Source organism: Leiobunum rupestre, chromosome 9 (assembly GCF_980474605.1).
Source record: "Leiobunum rupestre chromosome 9, qqLeiRupe1.1.hap1, whole genome shotgun sequence".
In the NCBI taxonomy this organism is placed as follows: domain Eukaryota; kingdom Metazoa; phylum Arthropoda; class Arachnida; order Opiliones; family Sclerosomatidae; genus Leiobunum; species Leiobunum rupestre.
Window position 1 is genome coordinate 52,554,715 of NC_143392.1, and position 17,586 is coordinate 52,572,300.

The window sequence follows — 17,586 nt, forward strand, 5'->3', positions numbered from 1 at the left end:
TTTAAAGCCATTAATTCAGGTGGTCGGGTTACACTGCGTAGGGGGGTGGTGGCAAGAGCTTCATGCCACGCGAGCCAACAGCTCCCTACACTAACTACTAACGTTAACCTCAACAAGTTTTTATGAAAGGGGAAACCAAAGAGCTCGATAGAAAACCCCTCAAACCAGTGGGGAGATAATTTGTAAACTGAACGCAGAAGGAGTGGTTACGAGTTCTCACCCATTGTCACAAGCTGGGATCGAACCCGGCTCCTCTTGCTGCGAGGCGAAAGTGCTAACCACTCCGCCACCCCACATTATATTGGTACCATAATTTCTATTGTTGTACTTTAATTTTTCACCCTATGTACAAATATTTGGTTGGAAAAATATGGCAACGCTGACTGTAAGGTGGTGGTGGAGTTTGCATACATTTTCTGCATTAGACTGTTTTCGTTCTGATAAGAAATTTACAGTGAACAAAATGCTAAAGGTGCTAATGCAACTATACCCAATGTTCTGTATTTGACAAATGCAATAGGCAATATATTCTTTTGGAAATAAAAACATGTGCCAAATGTTAATTAAATGGAAAATCAATGATTTCATTTAAAAAAAAGATGAAAATGGCGACCTTCACTGTGATACAAAACATAACTACTTCTACCAAATACAATGGCAACTTGGGATTGTGAGAATTCCATTATGTGATCTCGTCGTTGATTGTGGTGAAGATTTTCTGTTTATCGAGATAATTAAATTTGACGATATATTTTTCTACCATATGCTTTATAAAGTAAAACACGAGAACCACCAATGGTTAAGAAAGTAAACTGTAAAAACGCGAACAAGTAATGAGACCAAGAATTTGGGGAATAAAACTTAGCTTTAATGGAGAAAATGTGCCATACTTCGGCCGATAAGCCTTCAAGGCGAAAAAATTAATAAAGACTAACCGACAATTTGAAAATGTTTAAAAAATAATAAAGACGTGAGGCGCGAGACGTTAACACGCGACAACAAGGGGGGTAAAACTACAAAATCTAACAAGTCGGCCCAGGCCGTAATATTAGTTCCACATCGGTGTATTCGGATGGGAAAGCCCATACACCCTTAGTGGACCCAGGTAGGCAAACTAATTGAAAAGCTGTTGAGTATACGTGATTTTTTATCGTTTGATATATAAATTGCCATCCTAAGTGAAAGAGTGGATGGCGCCCACCATCAGGAGACCCGGGTGAACAAACTAGTATAAAAGCTGTTGAGCACCTGTGATTTCCTGTTGTTTCAAATATAATTTACCATCCTATGTTAAAGAGTGGCCACCACCCACCCTCAGGATACGCGGTTGGGCAAACCAATACCAAAACTGTTATTGGCTATGTGATTTCCTATCGTTTGATAGACGGAAAGTATAAAAGGTGAAATAGGTAAGGAAAACACTATGAACATAATTCTTTTATGTTATTGAAGTTAGTGGGAAAATGATTTAAAGAAATTCTTAAACTAGGATTCAAATGTGTTTATTTTAGTAAATTAATATCAAATATTTGGGTAGTTTAGGCACCAAAAGTCATGTTAATTCGAAAATTCATAAACAAATACACATGCATGTAATTTTGCAGGACAGAAATTAATAGAATATGTCATTCTCGAATTTTATATTATCTCGGTGATTACATTGGTATTTTCTAACGTCGCCAACGTCGCCGTCAAAAATTGGACGACCCGGGTCGTCGTGAACGGAATGACGATAATAAAATAAAATTAATGTTGGGATATATATATTTTTTAAATAAATAATAAAACTTTGAAGAAATGACAAAACAATTGTTTTAATTTTTGTAATGTTAGTATCTAAACCTAAATAAGAAAATTGCAAGCATAACCTTCTAAAATCTATGCCTAGACAGCAGGGGAAAACCTATTTTTCCCCCGACATTTTGGATTTGCGGGCGTTGTACGCTAGATGGCGCTCAACTGGGGTATACCAAAGACTATTTATGACACTTAGGCTACGGACTTGACATTGTTGTTTCGGCGTAGCACTTTTTTCCGACTTCTTGATATGTTAGTATTGCGTGCTGCGCCAATTAGTTAAATGCATATTATCTCCTAATATTTGAAATTTAAAAATTCAAACACTTTTCCTATTTAAATCGACATAGAGGAATATGAAAATCACAATTAAAAATCTAATTTCTTAGCGGCAAAAAAGTTACTATTTCACATTTTGGAAAGTTTAGACGAAAATAGGTCAAAACCTATACGTTTTCTTATGTCAAAATATGTGTATTGTAGGGCTTTTTTGTTCTTTTCAATAAGCTAGGAACTTTGTTACTAGCATTTCTAGAAAACAAATTATCTCCATTTAAATTTTTAAATTATAGGACGAACAAACATTTCAGACAGACTGTACATTAGAGATTTAGGGGTGCTATCTTGGGTGTTATACCGGAGAAAGTGGTATAACGTAACTTATAAAATGCAGGTTGAAAGCTGAATTCAACCAATTAACAAATGAATATGAAAAAGTAGGTTCGTTGGTAATCGATGAAATGGCAATCAAACTTCTACGATAGGCGCTTGGATTTGTTTTTTGGGGAGAACGATATCACCCCAGAAGAAGTTGGAGTCTCACCCTTGTTAGCTACGCACCTTCTATGCTTCATATTCCAAGGCCTCGCAAAGGATATAAGAATTCCTGTTGCGTATTTCTTCGTCACAAGATTGGGTGGAGCAAATCTTCACAAATTTACTCTAAAAGTAATTCAAGAAGTTGAGAAAGCTGGGTTTAGTGTTGTTCGCCAAGTTGGAGACAATGCCAAATCAAACGTGGCTTCTTACAAATTATTCGCAAATTATCAGCTTCAGCATGAATACATTCACCCTGTGGACAGCAGTCTGAAATTATTCTTAGCTTTCGACCAAAGAATCTCAGAAACCGGTTCATACTACGCGATTTTATGTTCGCTGAACTCTTTGTCTCAGCAAAATTTGTAAAGAGATTATATGACCTCCAGAAGGGTTCACTTATAAAAGCAGTGTGATACCTAACAAGAAAGATTGTGTTCCCAATAAATAAAGAAAAAATGAATGTTTTAAGAGCCATCAATTTTTCCAACCCGAAATGAAAGCAGCCCTTAAAACATTATTGAAAATTGGTTACTGCAGTTTTGAAGTGAGAGAAGATTTACGGCCAACTATCTACATAATGGAGCTTATATGCAAATGGTTTCAAATGCACAAAGTTCACAGCCTTCAGCAAGGATTGGTTTCGAAAAAACCAAACAAATTGCCTTTCTTCGAACCGACAGATGAAAGGCTGGAATGGCTTCAAGAAGAATTTCTCCCAGCTATAAAACTTATCCAAGATCACGCAACACACAAGATGGGGAAATTCAGCAATGAAGCTTACGAAGCTCTCGTATTAATAACAATGTCGAATATTTATCTCATTAAATATCTTCTCCAATCAGGCTTCATGTTCATCCTAACAATTAAAACATCAAGTGATAGCGTTGAAATGTTCTTCAGTCATCTGAGGCAAATGGGCTGTTACAATGACACAATGAATGCAAGATCGTGTATTACCTCGATAGAAAAATCTATTAAAATTGCGACAAAAAAACTTCGAAGTACGGTAACTGCACTGAAAAACTTACCAGAAAAGAAGAACCATGATCCAGTATAAAGGAATTTCAATCGTTGAAAAGATTCAAGCCTGAATCCTTGCCAGGAGTAATTGAAAAGGTAAAATCTACCATTCCAATACCAGTAATGAATATTCTTCATCGGCTTTCTGATATATAACCCAGAGATGCTTTTATGTCAACCCTAAAAAACACTGCCATAGCTATGGTGGATGGCTACATCGTTAGAATTGTGGAAGAATTTGATACGAAATGTGCAGTGTGCTATGATCGCTTTTGCCAGCCAGAATCTGATGCTCCTCTGATTAGTCTAGCAAATATCTAGACTTTGGAGGGCTGAAGTATCCAAGTCCTTGTTTAATCAATATTTTGGGAACTATTACAGACTTCGTTAAAGAGGCTTTGCCCTATCTAGAAAAAAAGAACATTAGAAATTCTTCAAGAATTAATTCAACCATTTTACACTAAAGCACTCACTTGCGACTGCGACAGTTTTGAAAAACTTTCTCGACTGACTTTGACAAAGTTCTTTAGACCACTTTTAGACAACTACGCGAAAGACTTGAGCACCAGAAATGGAAAGGTGAAGAAATACAACAAAAAACCATTGTCTCGTAAACATATGAAGTTGTAATAGTTTTGAGTTAAAGGTTTATAAGGAAAAACAGTATTAAGGATAAGGGTAAACTAGCTTTAATTTTGGTCACTACTATTGTTAAAAGACTTGTGATATTTTTTGTTAAGACGAGCTTTTAAAAAATATAAAATTGATAAAAACCGTATTTCGTGATAGTGTACTAGTCGACTTAAAAGGGTTGTGATTTTTTGAGGTAAACCTAAAAATAAATGCTCAGTATTACATGTAATAGTCAATTTAAAAGTGTTGATTGTTTTAGCTTTAATTTTAGCTGTTTATTTTTTAAAAGCCTTGTTATATTTTAAACAAGACAGTAAATATAATGTCACTAGTTTTAAAAATATTTCTTTTGTTTTAAAACACTGATAAAACAGTATTACGAACTAAATAAGTTTAAATGTAATTGTTTATTAAAATAAAACTAAATAAATATTTGTTCTAAGAATAAGCCTTATTATTTCAAACCTATTGTGCTAACAAAAAGTAGCATATTTATGTTAAAAAAAACTATGTAAAAATCCAGTCATCAAAATATAATTTCAATTTCAATTTTTCAATTTAATTGTGCATTTGGTGTATAAAAAAAAGAGGGGGGATAGCGGGGCTAAGTCGCTAGCGACTTGTAAGCCCCGCAATTGCAGATTTTTCGTCAATATATATATATAAATACATTAAACAATTATATTAATTAAAAAAGGGAGAGTAAAAGTAAACAAAGTAAACAAAAATACAAAATAAATATGGTATAAAATATAAAACTAGGCTAAATCTCATCCAACATAATCTTTTTAATACAGGATTTAAATTTAAAAAACTTTCTATTTCTATAATATTTGTACCTAATTTGTTGAACAAGTTAGCGCCATGGTAAAAAATTGAGTTCAATTTTTTTGTTGTTTTACAATGGGGAAGCTTTCATTTATCGTAGCGTCGTAAATGCACATTGTTTTTTTAATTCAAATAGGGGTTCAACGTTTAGTAGATCTTTATAAATAAATAGTAGTGCCTTCATTTTAAATAATTGTTCGACTTTTAAGATCTTACTTTTTTAAATAGATCCCTAGTACCGGCCAGAAAAGGGGCATTGTAAATTGTCCTAATTATCCTTTTTTGTAGAGTCGAAAGTCTATTAAGATTTTGATTCGACGTGTTTCCCCAAATTTCAATTCCATAGGATAAGGTTGAATTAAACAAGGCGTGATACATATCAATTAACATTTTTCTAGGAATAGCTTTTTTACAGTGGTAAAGAATACCACAGACTCTCGAAAGGGATTTGCATATATTATTAATGTGGTTATTCCAAGTTAATTGGCTATCTAGCCATATACCGAGGTATTTATAGGTGTTTACTCTTTTTAGCTCAGTGCCATCAACCTCAATTTTATTGTTAAAGTGGACTGTGTCTCTATTTGAGAAAACTATATATTCAGATTTTCCAACATTCAATGCTAAGCCATTATTTTTTAGCCAATTATTAATTTTAACCAGTAGACCATTAATTTTTTGAGTTAGATGAAGAAGATTTTTCGCCGAATAGATTAGTATTGCATCATCGGCATATAATAAAAATAAATTCTTTTCGAACAATATTAAATATATCGTTTATGAACAAGTTGAATAGTAGAGGTGACAATACCGACCCCTGGGGGACCCCTATAGAAAGATATTTAAAACCTGATACTTTGTCATTTATTTTGGTTTTGCAGGGTCTATTTGCAAGATAACTTTTTAACCAATTTCCCGCCATTCCTCTTATCCCCATACGGTACAATTTCTGCAATAGTCTGACATGTGAGACTGAGTCAAAAGCTTTGCGTAGATCTAGAAATACGCCAAGGCAGCTTTCACTCTTATCTAAAGCCGTAATAATTTTATCATAAACTCTCGCTATTGTATTAATCGTACCCAGGCCCTTTCTAAATCCAAATTGATTATTCGAAAGAAGTGAATATTTTTCAGTGAATGATAGTAATCTATTGTGAAATGCTTTGTCAAAACATTTAGCAATACAAGACATGAGAGAAATTGGTCTATAGTTAGTAGGATCGGACGGATCCCCTTTCTTAAAAATTGGGATAATTAGGGTTTGCTTCAGTTTATCCGGGTAGACTCCCGTAGAAAAGGATAGATTTATCAAAAATGTCAAAAGGACCAATATGAAAGACACAGCAAATTTTATCGTTTTTGGATGAATTTCATCAGGGCCAGGGGCGGAAGAACTAGCGAGTCCTGATATAATATTACTCAGTTCGGCAGTATATCTAGGGCAAAGAGCGACATGGTATTGGGGTTATTATCAACATTTATCACCCCGTCCGCTATTGGATTTCTTATGGTAGCTTGGGTAATTGTAAAAAAATTATTAGCTTTATCCGGGTCTAGTGGGGTGTCTAGGGTCGTATTTTTGTTTTTATTCATTAGGGAGTTCGCAATTTTCCATTTTTGTTTTTGATTATTGGTCATTAAGAATTTTTTAAAATAGTGATCATTACGTCCATTCCTGATTAAATTATTACCATGGTTACGGGCGACTCTAATTTCAAATCTACCGCCTTAAAACACCCCAGTTGTGCGCCATCTAGCGAAATTTTCGAAATGGGAAATGCCAACCCCTTTTCTCCCTGTTGTCTAGGCATAGATTTTAGAAGGTTATGGTGCAACAGAATTTAAACGCAAATCAATTACAAATATCATGCCCGAAATAGAAATAGGGGGGCTATTGCATTGCGCCCTGTTTACCTGACAATGCTGAAACATTGCGCTCCCTGTTTACCTGAAAGAGCTGAAACTCTTACACAGATTAGAGGTATATAAGTCATATAGGTGTAGTAATGTTTGAAGTACAGATGCGGAAGGGTATCGTTCAGCACGAAAAATTTGACTTGACCCTTGGAGGAAAGAAGGTGTCCAACCTGTGGAAGCTATGATGACGAGATTCGCGCGTCAGAAAGATCGCCTTTCATTAGCTCCACGTGTTTAAAATATATAAATATATATACATACAATGAACAAATATCAGACTGTACGGATATTATAGCGCGGGAATTAAAATGCAATACAGTAAATTAGGGCGTGGGTTAATATTATACACTCTACGGAACACAAAATAATAAATGAAAGGGAAATGGAAATCTAATTCTGATTTCCTGTCATTAGCGCGGGACATTCAAATGCTCTGACCACAATTTTTAACATTAAATATTTAGATTACTCACAATTATTTATGGGATCAGTCCCAATTTCTCGGGCGAAATTAACTTCACTACAATTAAGAGTTATATAACAAAAAGAAATACACCACACTACGAAAAAAGATTTATACATAGATATGGGACAGAAAACTATTCGGAACGACCGTGAAAATAGTGGGACCTCCTAAGGGATAATCTCCGGATAAAATGAGCTCTCAAACTCGGGCCTGATTTTATCCTCTTCGGACCATGGCGAGGGAAAAACCCTTTTTGCTTCTTTGTATTATGGGAATTCTTCCAGTCTTACTGGCTACTACAAATTCTGACCCTAGGTATCTACGGGGGGAGAGAATGAACGGAAAATTGTACTCATCACTGGTTATTTTCGGCTCGTCAGTTTGCTTTTCTCTGGGACGTTGTAGCACTTCGTTACGGTACGATTGGGGTCCGGATTGCGCAAGATGCTCACACACGTGGTTTTGGTTTCGCGGGCGTGGGATTTGACAGTTCAATTCGATTACGGCACGGGACACGGATTACGGCAAGACATGGACCGGATTACGGCAAGGACGTCCGGATTTCTACGTCGAACTTCAAGACGGGGGCGTTGGCGGGGATGTAGATACGTCAAGGGTTTTGATTCTGGAGTTTCCGGCTAGGCGTTGGAAAGGATCTTTGATGTCGGATGGCTTTGGATGGAATCAGCTGATTGGTTTTCATGGGCAATTTGGTTTATCGCCATGGAATTGCGAGGGCCTGGTCCGGTGAGGCGAGGGTGATCTGGGTCCCTTTCTTTCCGGACTTCTAGCGGCGGTACATCATGGGTCCCGCTCTACTTCCGGGTAGCTTATTCGTCTTGTTCCTTTTTCATTCCGGTTCGCAATTCCTTTTTTCGGTCTTGTTCCTCGGTTTTGTTTAACGGATATGGGGCGGAGTTCAAATAAAAATAATTGGTGACTTCACTTTTTCCAGTGGTCATTGGCTGGTTGGTTTCACGTGGTTGCGGGGTTTTCAGAGGTCTTTCCATTACTTTTGTTTTTGAAGGAAACATCCGGGGTTGAAATTCGGCCCTTGACAACGGATATAAGCGGGGGTATCGGTTTCTATCTTGGAGTAGGGCAAACTCGCTTCTCTGGTCTCTTTAGGGTTACCTGGAAGCCTGAACGGAGAATAGCCACTCGGAAATATCTCCATGGAGTCGCGGTCCGCTGAGGGTATTAAGTAGTTAAAGTAGACCTTGCCCGGGCGCACCTCAAGATTGTTGAAGGTCTTTTACGCGTCCGCGCCAGCAAGTCTACGTATGTTGGGAAATACTGAGCCACGAAGAGGAACGCCTTTAATTAGCACCACCTTGGCGACGGATTAAATATTAGCCTTGTGGAAGGCGGGGATTTAGTTTATAATTTATTTGGCCTATACTATTTAAATGATCGACTTAATTTTATGTTTAAGGGTGAGGGTAGATCATTTGCTATGATCCGTATAAATTTCACTTTATTCCAACAGATCATTCCGAAGTTATTTAATTTTAATTTTAATGTTAATTGTAAATTAATTTAATCAATTTGGGATAATTGTTATCGGTTGGGGGTGACGATTTCCGTACTTTTGATGTATCGAGCGTATTGATTAATTAATCGTTACTATAAAAAGGGGGCTTTTAACATAAATATTGTAACAAGATGGTCAAAACCAGTAATTTTCTAGAAGGCGAGGATTTTTATATATAAGAGAATAATGTGGCGTATTTAAATAACACTAGTAACAGAAGTAAATAAAAAAATAAGTATACCTGAGGAGAAGGTGAACCTGAAGGGTTACAGAATTTACTATTTCTGATTTGATTTCACTGTTGAAACTTAAGGTAAGTTGATTAGACTTTAGTTTTATCAGCGCAATTTAAAAAAAACCTTTTACCCACGAATTTCTTTTCAGGACTTGAAATATACCACAGTAAGTTGTGTATTTTACGTAAATACAGTAGTATTCATGCAGATGTAATACATTTCAATATTTTAATTTTTAATTGTTCTCTCAAAAAAAGAGCCAGGAATGATTTTTCTCAGTGGTTTGGGACAGTTTGTTTCAAAATCTGTTCTATTGAGTTTTGGTCATCGGCGGGTAAGGTTTCACCAGCATTCTTGATGACTTTCTTGCTCTTCTTCTGTAGCCTCTTAACGTGTTTCCTCGAATTTTGATTGGATTTTTTCTCTTATTAACAGTTCAATAGCTTCGTCTTTGGTTAGATATTTATATTTCTTGCTCTCGGATGTTTTGTTTCTGGAAAGGTTTTTCAAAGACCTATCTGAAAATCTTCTGCAATAAGCACAGGTGTTTTTGGCTATAAAACGCAAGCAACGCTGATCCCTCATAGTCAGTGTATATGGACAATAACTTCCTTCAGACTGTCTTTTCAAATACTGAATAACTTGCTGGTTCTTAATGTCACCACAAATGTTCAAGGCTCTGATTTGTTTCAAACAGTGGCGGACTCGGTCTAATATTTTGGGCTGCCAGAGGACAAAGGGCCCCAGCTTTAACAACTATAACGCTATCACGTTTGAGGGGCCCACTTCATGTACGGTCAGTGGGGCCCACCTGCCATCGGGCAGGTTCACTCTATGGCCAGTCCGCCACTGGCTTCAAAACTATAATTAAAGCATCCAAACTTGAAACTGAAGCTGGTAAATCAAGGACGTTGTGGTTTTCTAATGGCTTTCCTAAGGCAGTAACTTTCAAGGTAAAATCAGGATATATGCAGAGGGAAATTAGTACAACTTGTGTTTCATCGCTGGTCATTAAAATTGGAAATTTATCATCACTTGAATTCTTGCCATTCAAGCCAGTTCAGGAATGGACTGAAACATTGAACTAACAAATTGCAGGGAGCCGGGATCATTTCGGGATCCTGCAAACACCCTGAGGTATCAATGGCATCTTCAGATGACATTGAAATTGCACTCTAAAGAGGATTATTACAATTGCCCAAAGTACTTTGTAATTCTTTGGGAGCATCATCCATACCATCAATTACTTTAGACTCTAAGAACGGGGCTTTAAGGATTGAAATTGCGGTCTAAAGAACCAAAAATTGCATTAATTATATTCTCCTAACCGCCAAACGCAACCCAAAAACCTTACGTCTATTGAACGGGGCCTCACCAACGTGTCTTGAGTATTATTACAATTGCCCAAAGTATTTTGTAATTCTTTCGGAGCATCAGCTATACCATCAATTACTTTAGACTCTAAGGACAGGCCTTTATAAGAATTATAATTGCACTCTAAAAAACCAAAAATTTCAATATATTATCCCATGTGCCAACCACAAATTAAAATTTAAGCTTGCCTCATTGGAAATTAACCCATTAAAGCTTTCCACACGTTGATTATCATCAATGGAAGCCTCCATTGAATGTTTCGATGAAGGTTTTAAATTTGAAACAAATCTCTATGGATTTAAAGTATTTTAAGTAAAACCTACCATTGATCTTGTATAAATTACTTACCTTTGATGTTAGGATTTTATTTTGACACAACGATGCTTCCAATCCATTATCCAAAGTTGAAAATGAGTTCTAACGACACAATTTAAGTTAGAAAGCGTGCTTGTTAATCTGATAAATTTAAAAATTGCAGAGTCGGTACTTACATTGTGAATAGGATCAGGATTATCATACATAGGCCCTCTTTTTCCACAAATTAGTATTGCAAGTAATATTTTCTTGTTTAAAGTTTCCCTTCACTTCATGCAACCATTTAACCACTTAATGCATGTAACAGGCTTTTTAATAGGTTTAGGGAAAGGGATAAAAGTAACGTCTTTCATATAAGGTTTACCCTCATGCCTAGTATTGCTCCTACACCCCGGATAAACACACGTTTTCTTTCTTGGAACTAGCATCGTTTAATTTTAATAAAAACTACTATATTAATTAAAAGAAAGCATTATGAAATAATGAATTCTGAAAACAGCGTTTTAAAAGCCAAGCGGAAACAAAGTTTGATTTTGATCATGCGCAGAAGCTCCAAAAACACGAATTTCCGGCTCACTTGGAAAGAGGGGGTAGGGGGTTTATTTTTTTGACTCCACATGAGTAACACATCTTAGTTGGTATGTTCACAATGAGATCTATTTCGAATTGCTCACGAAAAAAACTTTAACATTAATGTACAGCGTGCTGTTTATTGAGGGGATTTATTATTATTAGTTATTATTTGCGTATTAATATTATTGATTTGGAAATATAGCTCCATCGAAATCGTAATCTGGTGAATAAATCGGAGTGGTCTTTTTACCTTATGAAGTTTGTATAATACATGTTTAGTAATTATAAGAATTCCTGTAATGAACAGCGTAAAATCCGTGACATAAAATTTACTGTTTTAAATCATTCGAGCGTTATTAAAAATATAATGGATTTTTTTAGTTTGAAATTAAAGTTGAATTTGTTAGCTCCAAGAAAGTGGAGCTCTGCTTTGTTATAAATTCGTTATTAAAGGTTTGTTCGATATTATAAGGAAAGTTTACAGTCGCGTAGCCAGGATTTTATTTCGGGGGGCACGCCATTGAAAAAAAAGTAAAAAAAATAAAAATATTTGTAGGTATGACCATACGTTTTGGGGGGGGCATGTACCCCCTGTGCCCCCCCCCTGGCTAGGCCCCTGAAAGTTTACAGTCCAAATATTTAGATTAGAAAAAGGAAATTCAAATGTTTTGTTCTGTCGGTCACTTGAACTAGAGTAACAGCAGCTCTCCCATTTATCCTGTAGTGTTTCATACGATTCCGACACCTGCTATTCCACTTGAAGACTCAACACAGCGTGTTTCAAAAATGGTGACAAGAATGAATGTCTATAGATTAAAGAGGTTAATAACAATCTAAAATGGTCTGTGACATTTTTTTCGTTTTTTAGTTGTGAGAATATCATGTATTTAAGCAATGTATTTAAGCATTGTTAATACTAAATAAACTTAACTATTGAGTATAAATGTGTATAGATAGAGCGAAAATTGAACCACAAGGATATAAGAATACATGAGTACGTAATTAGAAAATAAACGTTTTCGTATAGTCTCCAAATATATAACATAACATACTTATATTTTGTTTAAAAAATACGAAGGTACTATTCATAATCAAAACAATAATGAGGTTATTCTTCTTAAATTAAATATTTAAAAATTTTACAGTGATTTTAAAAAAGGATTCACAAATGAAATCACATGACAAATCGCTTTTATTATATACATTGACCGATTTAATATAATTTAAAATATTTGTCTTTTAAAATTTTACATTGAAATTGACATAAGATCCATGATTATTATAACTATTTATGATAAGAGTGAATTCTTTGGATGTTTTTAGAAAAAGAAAAGGTTTTATGTATTCTGGTGGTCTAGGATTCCCAATTGAAATGGAATTTTTCAAATATTTTTTAGCAATCTAAACGTTTTAAATCAATTTAAACATCAGAACTAAATAGTATAAAATTTTAAAGCTCCATGCTCTTTTCGCAATTGTTATTTATAAACCCATTGTTAATACTTGTGTTAATGAACAAAATTGGAGATATCCATAGTCACAACATTAATGCGTAATTACAAAGTTTAAAAAAGTCTAGTTTCGACACAACACTGTGGCCATAGAAAAGTTCAACTAAACCTTTACATATTGTGTAAATTAAAAACCACAAAGTGCAAACAAAATAAACTGTAAATTTACAACTATACAAAGTGTTAAACCAACATTTTTTTTATATGAAGTGTAGAAAACTAGAAACAAACCATCATTATTATTAAAAAAATCCTTATTTACACTTCACGCGTCTTTATTGGTATTTCTGCTTCTGGATAATTGATTTCATTTCTTTCTCAGAAAATTGTACTTCCATTTCGGGTGAAATCTTCAACTTGAGGATAACTCAAACTGACTTACATTGTTAGTACAGTTAACCACGTCATTTTTAAATGATTTTTGTCGAACTTAATCATACCATAGATTATTCATTCATACTCCAGTTCGTGTTATTTACAATGTAAGCGAAATCCCATTTTGTTCATCATTGTTGGATACCCTGTTCATTTGGCTGTACTCAACCAAAACTTATCGATCCTCATCCCCTTATCGAGATACCCTGCGTTACCTCTCGTTTTTCATTATCTCATACAGCTTGGGATAAATGATACTCCACGATAGCCTATGGAAACTAATACCCCTGTCCTCATTCTCTAATTTCTGATACTACTCGAAGCAATCCAAATTTCGTAACGTCAGTTTCTTAAAACTAAATTCAGATTCAATTGCACATAATATAAATTAAACTTTCTGACTGGAATCATCAACAAATACAATTACTCAAATTTCCATTCCTTCTCCGAATTGACCCATCACATGCTGCAATCTTTATGGATTTATCACTTGAATCGTTCTTTAATATTCAGTTTTTGCCTTTTATTCTAAATAAAATTGTTGCAGATTTTAGGTCTTAAAATATTGACTGTCCACTTATTAAAGGATGACGCGGTGACTTGAAAAACTGTCGTCCATATTCTATTGAGAGGTGACAAAATCCCTTTCAAAACCCGGTTCAATAATCCAAAGATCGTTTTAAACAAACAAACTTTAACTGTAAAAATTATCGGCTTAAATTAAACTGAACTCAACTTGTAGTATGATTTTCCCTAAAGGGTAAATATTATCTTAGATATTGATATTTCTGGGTATTTAAACGGTTTATCAGAGAAAACTCGATATCTGGATAATATAAAACATATTTTGAATATATGAAACAATAATTGTATCTTCTAGTAAACGATTTGAACAAAAGAACGCCGAAGAGTACTAACCTTTCAATAATTAACCAAGCAAAATTGGCTTTTGATAACATGGACCCACAGTTAAAGATATCCAAAGTCGAAAAAGTAAGATGTTTTTGTATCTCGTTTGAATTTCGAAACGTCCAAGCAATTGATTGTTAACAGTCTCGTATTTTCAGAGTTGTGTTTTGGGAATATGTGACCGGAAAAGATAAATGTAGAGTAAATGTTTTGGCAGCCAAATTAAACGTTATTTTGCTGTCATATTGTATCCCAAACTGTTCCAAAAAATGATATTAAAAGTAAGCCTATATTTAAGAACAAACAACTTCTGGCGGCTGCTTGCAGTAAATTTTACAAGACAATAGACCTAGAATAAGACACTTTTATTACCATTATTTAATATGATTTTTCATTAAGCGCGTGAAACTATTTGACGTGTAGAAAACTAGCTTTGAATTAAACATTATCGAGAAAAAGTGCCAGTCAAATATTAATTAGAATATTTTGATAATTTTACGCTCAATTGAACTAACTATCATTAGCATTGAGAAATTATTAATTTTACACAGGAGGGTAATAACACACACCAATAAATTGTAGGTTTAGAAAGGGTTTTACAAATTCAGGTTAATTAGGTGGCACTGTTCTCCAGGTTATATGGCAATAAAATTCAGTGTTTGGAAAACACTAATTCGGATGGGTCAATTTTTTTTACCGGAATAGTTATTTGTGTGTAGGTTATTTTTAAGTTTGTTTTTACCAATTTGTTTTGAACATTGGTTTTATTAATCCATTACAAAGTTGATCAACATGAAGCAACTCAAACCATAAATTTGCGTGATTAATTATAATTATTGAGAATAGCGTTGCTTTCTTTTGGATAATAGGTAATAATAAATCTGACGAAGCGTATTTCCCATTTAGTCTAAATAATTTTTTTAATCTATTTAAAAACGGCTTTATAATTCTAAATAAAGCCATTGTTATATTATTTATTTCAGTTTCCACAGTTCCAGGGAAGAATAGAAAAGTTAAAAGCTGATGTTCAGAAGCCCGCAGGTTCTTACGTGCCTTTGCTTAGAGACTACTTAATTGAGCTTTACCAGAAGTAAATGAACTAAAGTTATCAGACTGCTATACTCTCCGTATATGAGGAATTTTCCTTATAAAGTTACATTCATTTGGACCTAGAATTTGAAATTTTGTGCGCTCCTAGGCCAAAAAAAACTTTTTGTTTTGATGAAACTATTATTAGTACATATAAATAGCTATAGGATGATTCCATTTAAAATATCCGGTTTTTGAAAAAAATGCCCCACGGCACCATGCGCGATTTCGACGAAATTTTACACGTTAGTAATTTAGATACGTTTGGTGGGAAATCCAAATTGTTAGCCCTTAATTCATTGTAGTTTTTAAAATATGATTTTTTTTAAAAATTGATGTATTAAGTGTTCATTTTCAAAACGCCGAAAGTCCCGGTATTTTAGTACAAATAATTCTAAAGGTATTAGAGCTAGCCCCCTTAAAACGTTTCACGCTAAATATATGGGTAGTAGAGATTAACAAGGATAAATTTAAAAAATCTGTTCCATTAGTTTTTTAATTAAAAATTGTTGAAAACGACGATTTTTACTCGAATGTCGCTAATTGAGGTAAACCAAAAACGTTTCTGTCGCGAAGGTATTAAATCTGAAATAAATATTGATAATTATAATAAGTAAAATGAACCCAATAAACACGAAAATTGCGTTGAAAAAATTCTAGGAAATTTAGTTTCTTAAATATAGCTACTTGAACCGATCCCTTTTGTGAAAAACTGCAAACATGGTAGTGTTTTAGGGGAAATGACGGTATAAAGGACACAAATATACAGAAAAATAAAAGTACTGTTTCAAAGCTGATTTCAAGCTACAAAACGCATAATCAAAAAGATGTATATGAGAGACCTTCAACTCAAAAAATGTTATTTTTCATTTTATAATACAGAACAAAAACCTTTCTAGCAAAATAATTTCATTTTTGTTTGGTTTTTGGGTGTTCTATTATTAGTATGGATAAATAATTAAATAATTAAGGAACTAAACAAGAAATACAAATTTTCTCTGTGAAGTTTTTATCAAAACAATGAAAATAAAATTATTTTCCAACGTCTTTCAGGAGCAAAATTTTCTTGTGATCTAATTTGCTAAGAACATATGTTTTACCATCTGAACATATTTCAGGTTTTACTTCTGATATTATATTTTGAAACGGCACCCAACATACGTCTTCTCTACTTGACCAATTATGCTTAAGATCTTTTTTACGAAAGAAAGTAACAGATGCGTCTTTTTCTTCTTCGCAGTATTTTACAATGCTCCCAATGTAGCAACCTTCGTCATATGTAAATGCAATAAATGTTCCTGGTATGCATTCTTCCGAAGTCAAAACCTCCGCACGGTTCGTTTGGAACAGGACAACTCTTGTCGCAAATTCATCCTCAGATATCCGTTTGATCTCAAGTTCATTTTCATTTATCGGAAGAAAAGCATGGAATTGGTAGGACAGTTAAAAGACTTGTGGCTAAGGCCAGTTTAGAGTCGATAAAAACCAACCAAATACAAAAAACCGAAGAGCTGTATGCCTGGTGCGTTCAATGTGTGACCAATGTTCAATTTGATTACGTGTCTAAAAAAGACATTGATAACCAAGTGGAAAAATTTGGCCTCAACGAAAGATATATCGGAGTAAAAACAATTCTTGGTACTCGATCGCACCGTGCTTTTTTGGCCAAGAAGAGAAGACGTATGTTGGGTGCTGTTACAAAATATAATATCAGTAGTAAAATCTGAAATATGTTCAGATGGTAAAACGTATGTTCTTAGCAAATTAGGTAACAAGAAAATTTTCCTCCTGAAAGACGTTCTAAAATAATTTTTTTCATTGTTTTGATCAACAATTCGCAGATAAAATTTGTTTTTCTTGTTTACTCATTAGTATGAAACTAGCTCTATCACTTCACTATCGGTTTGTATCACAGATATTGCGTCATCCGTACCCTACGTAATATTTGACGTCATATTTGATGTAATATTTGACGTCATCGAAACTCAAATGCTGATTATGCCATCGCTCATTTAACTCTACTTCTGATAAACTGTTGACCATCATTATAATAAATAAATTTCCTGTGTCAAATAAAAGAAGCAAGTTTATTGAGAAAAAGTTGATATTCAGGTTGAGCTTTTCTGGCGCTTCTACAAGGTTGCAGATTCTTTTGAGCCTAGGGCTAACTCTTTTAGGGTTGGTATGGGT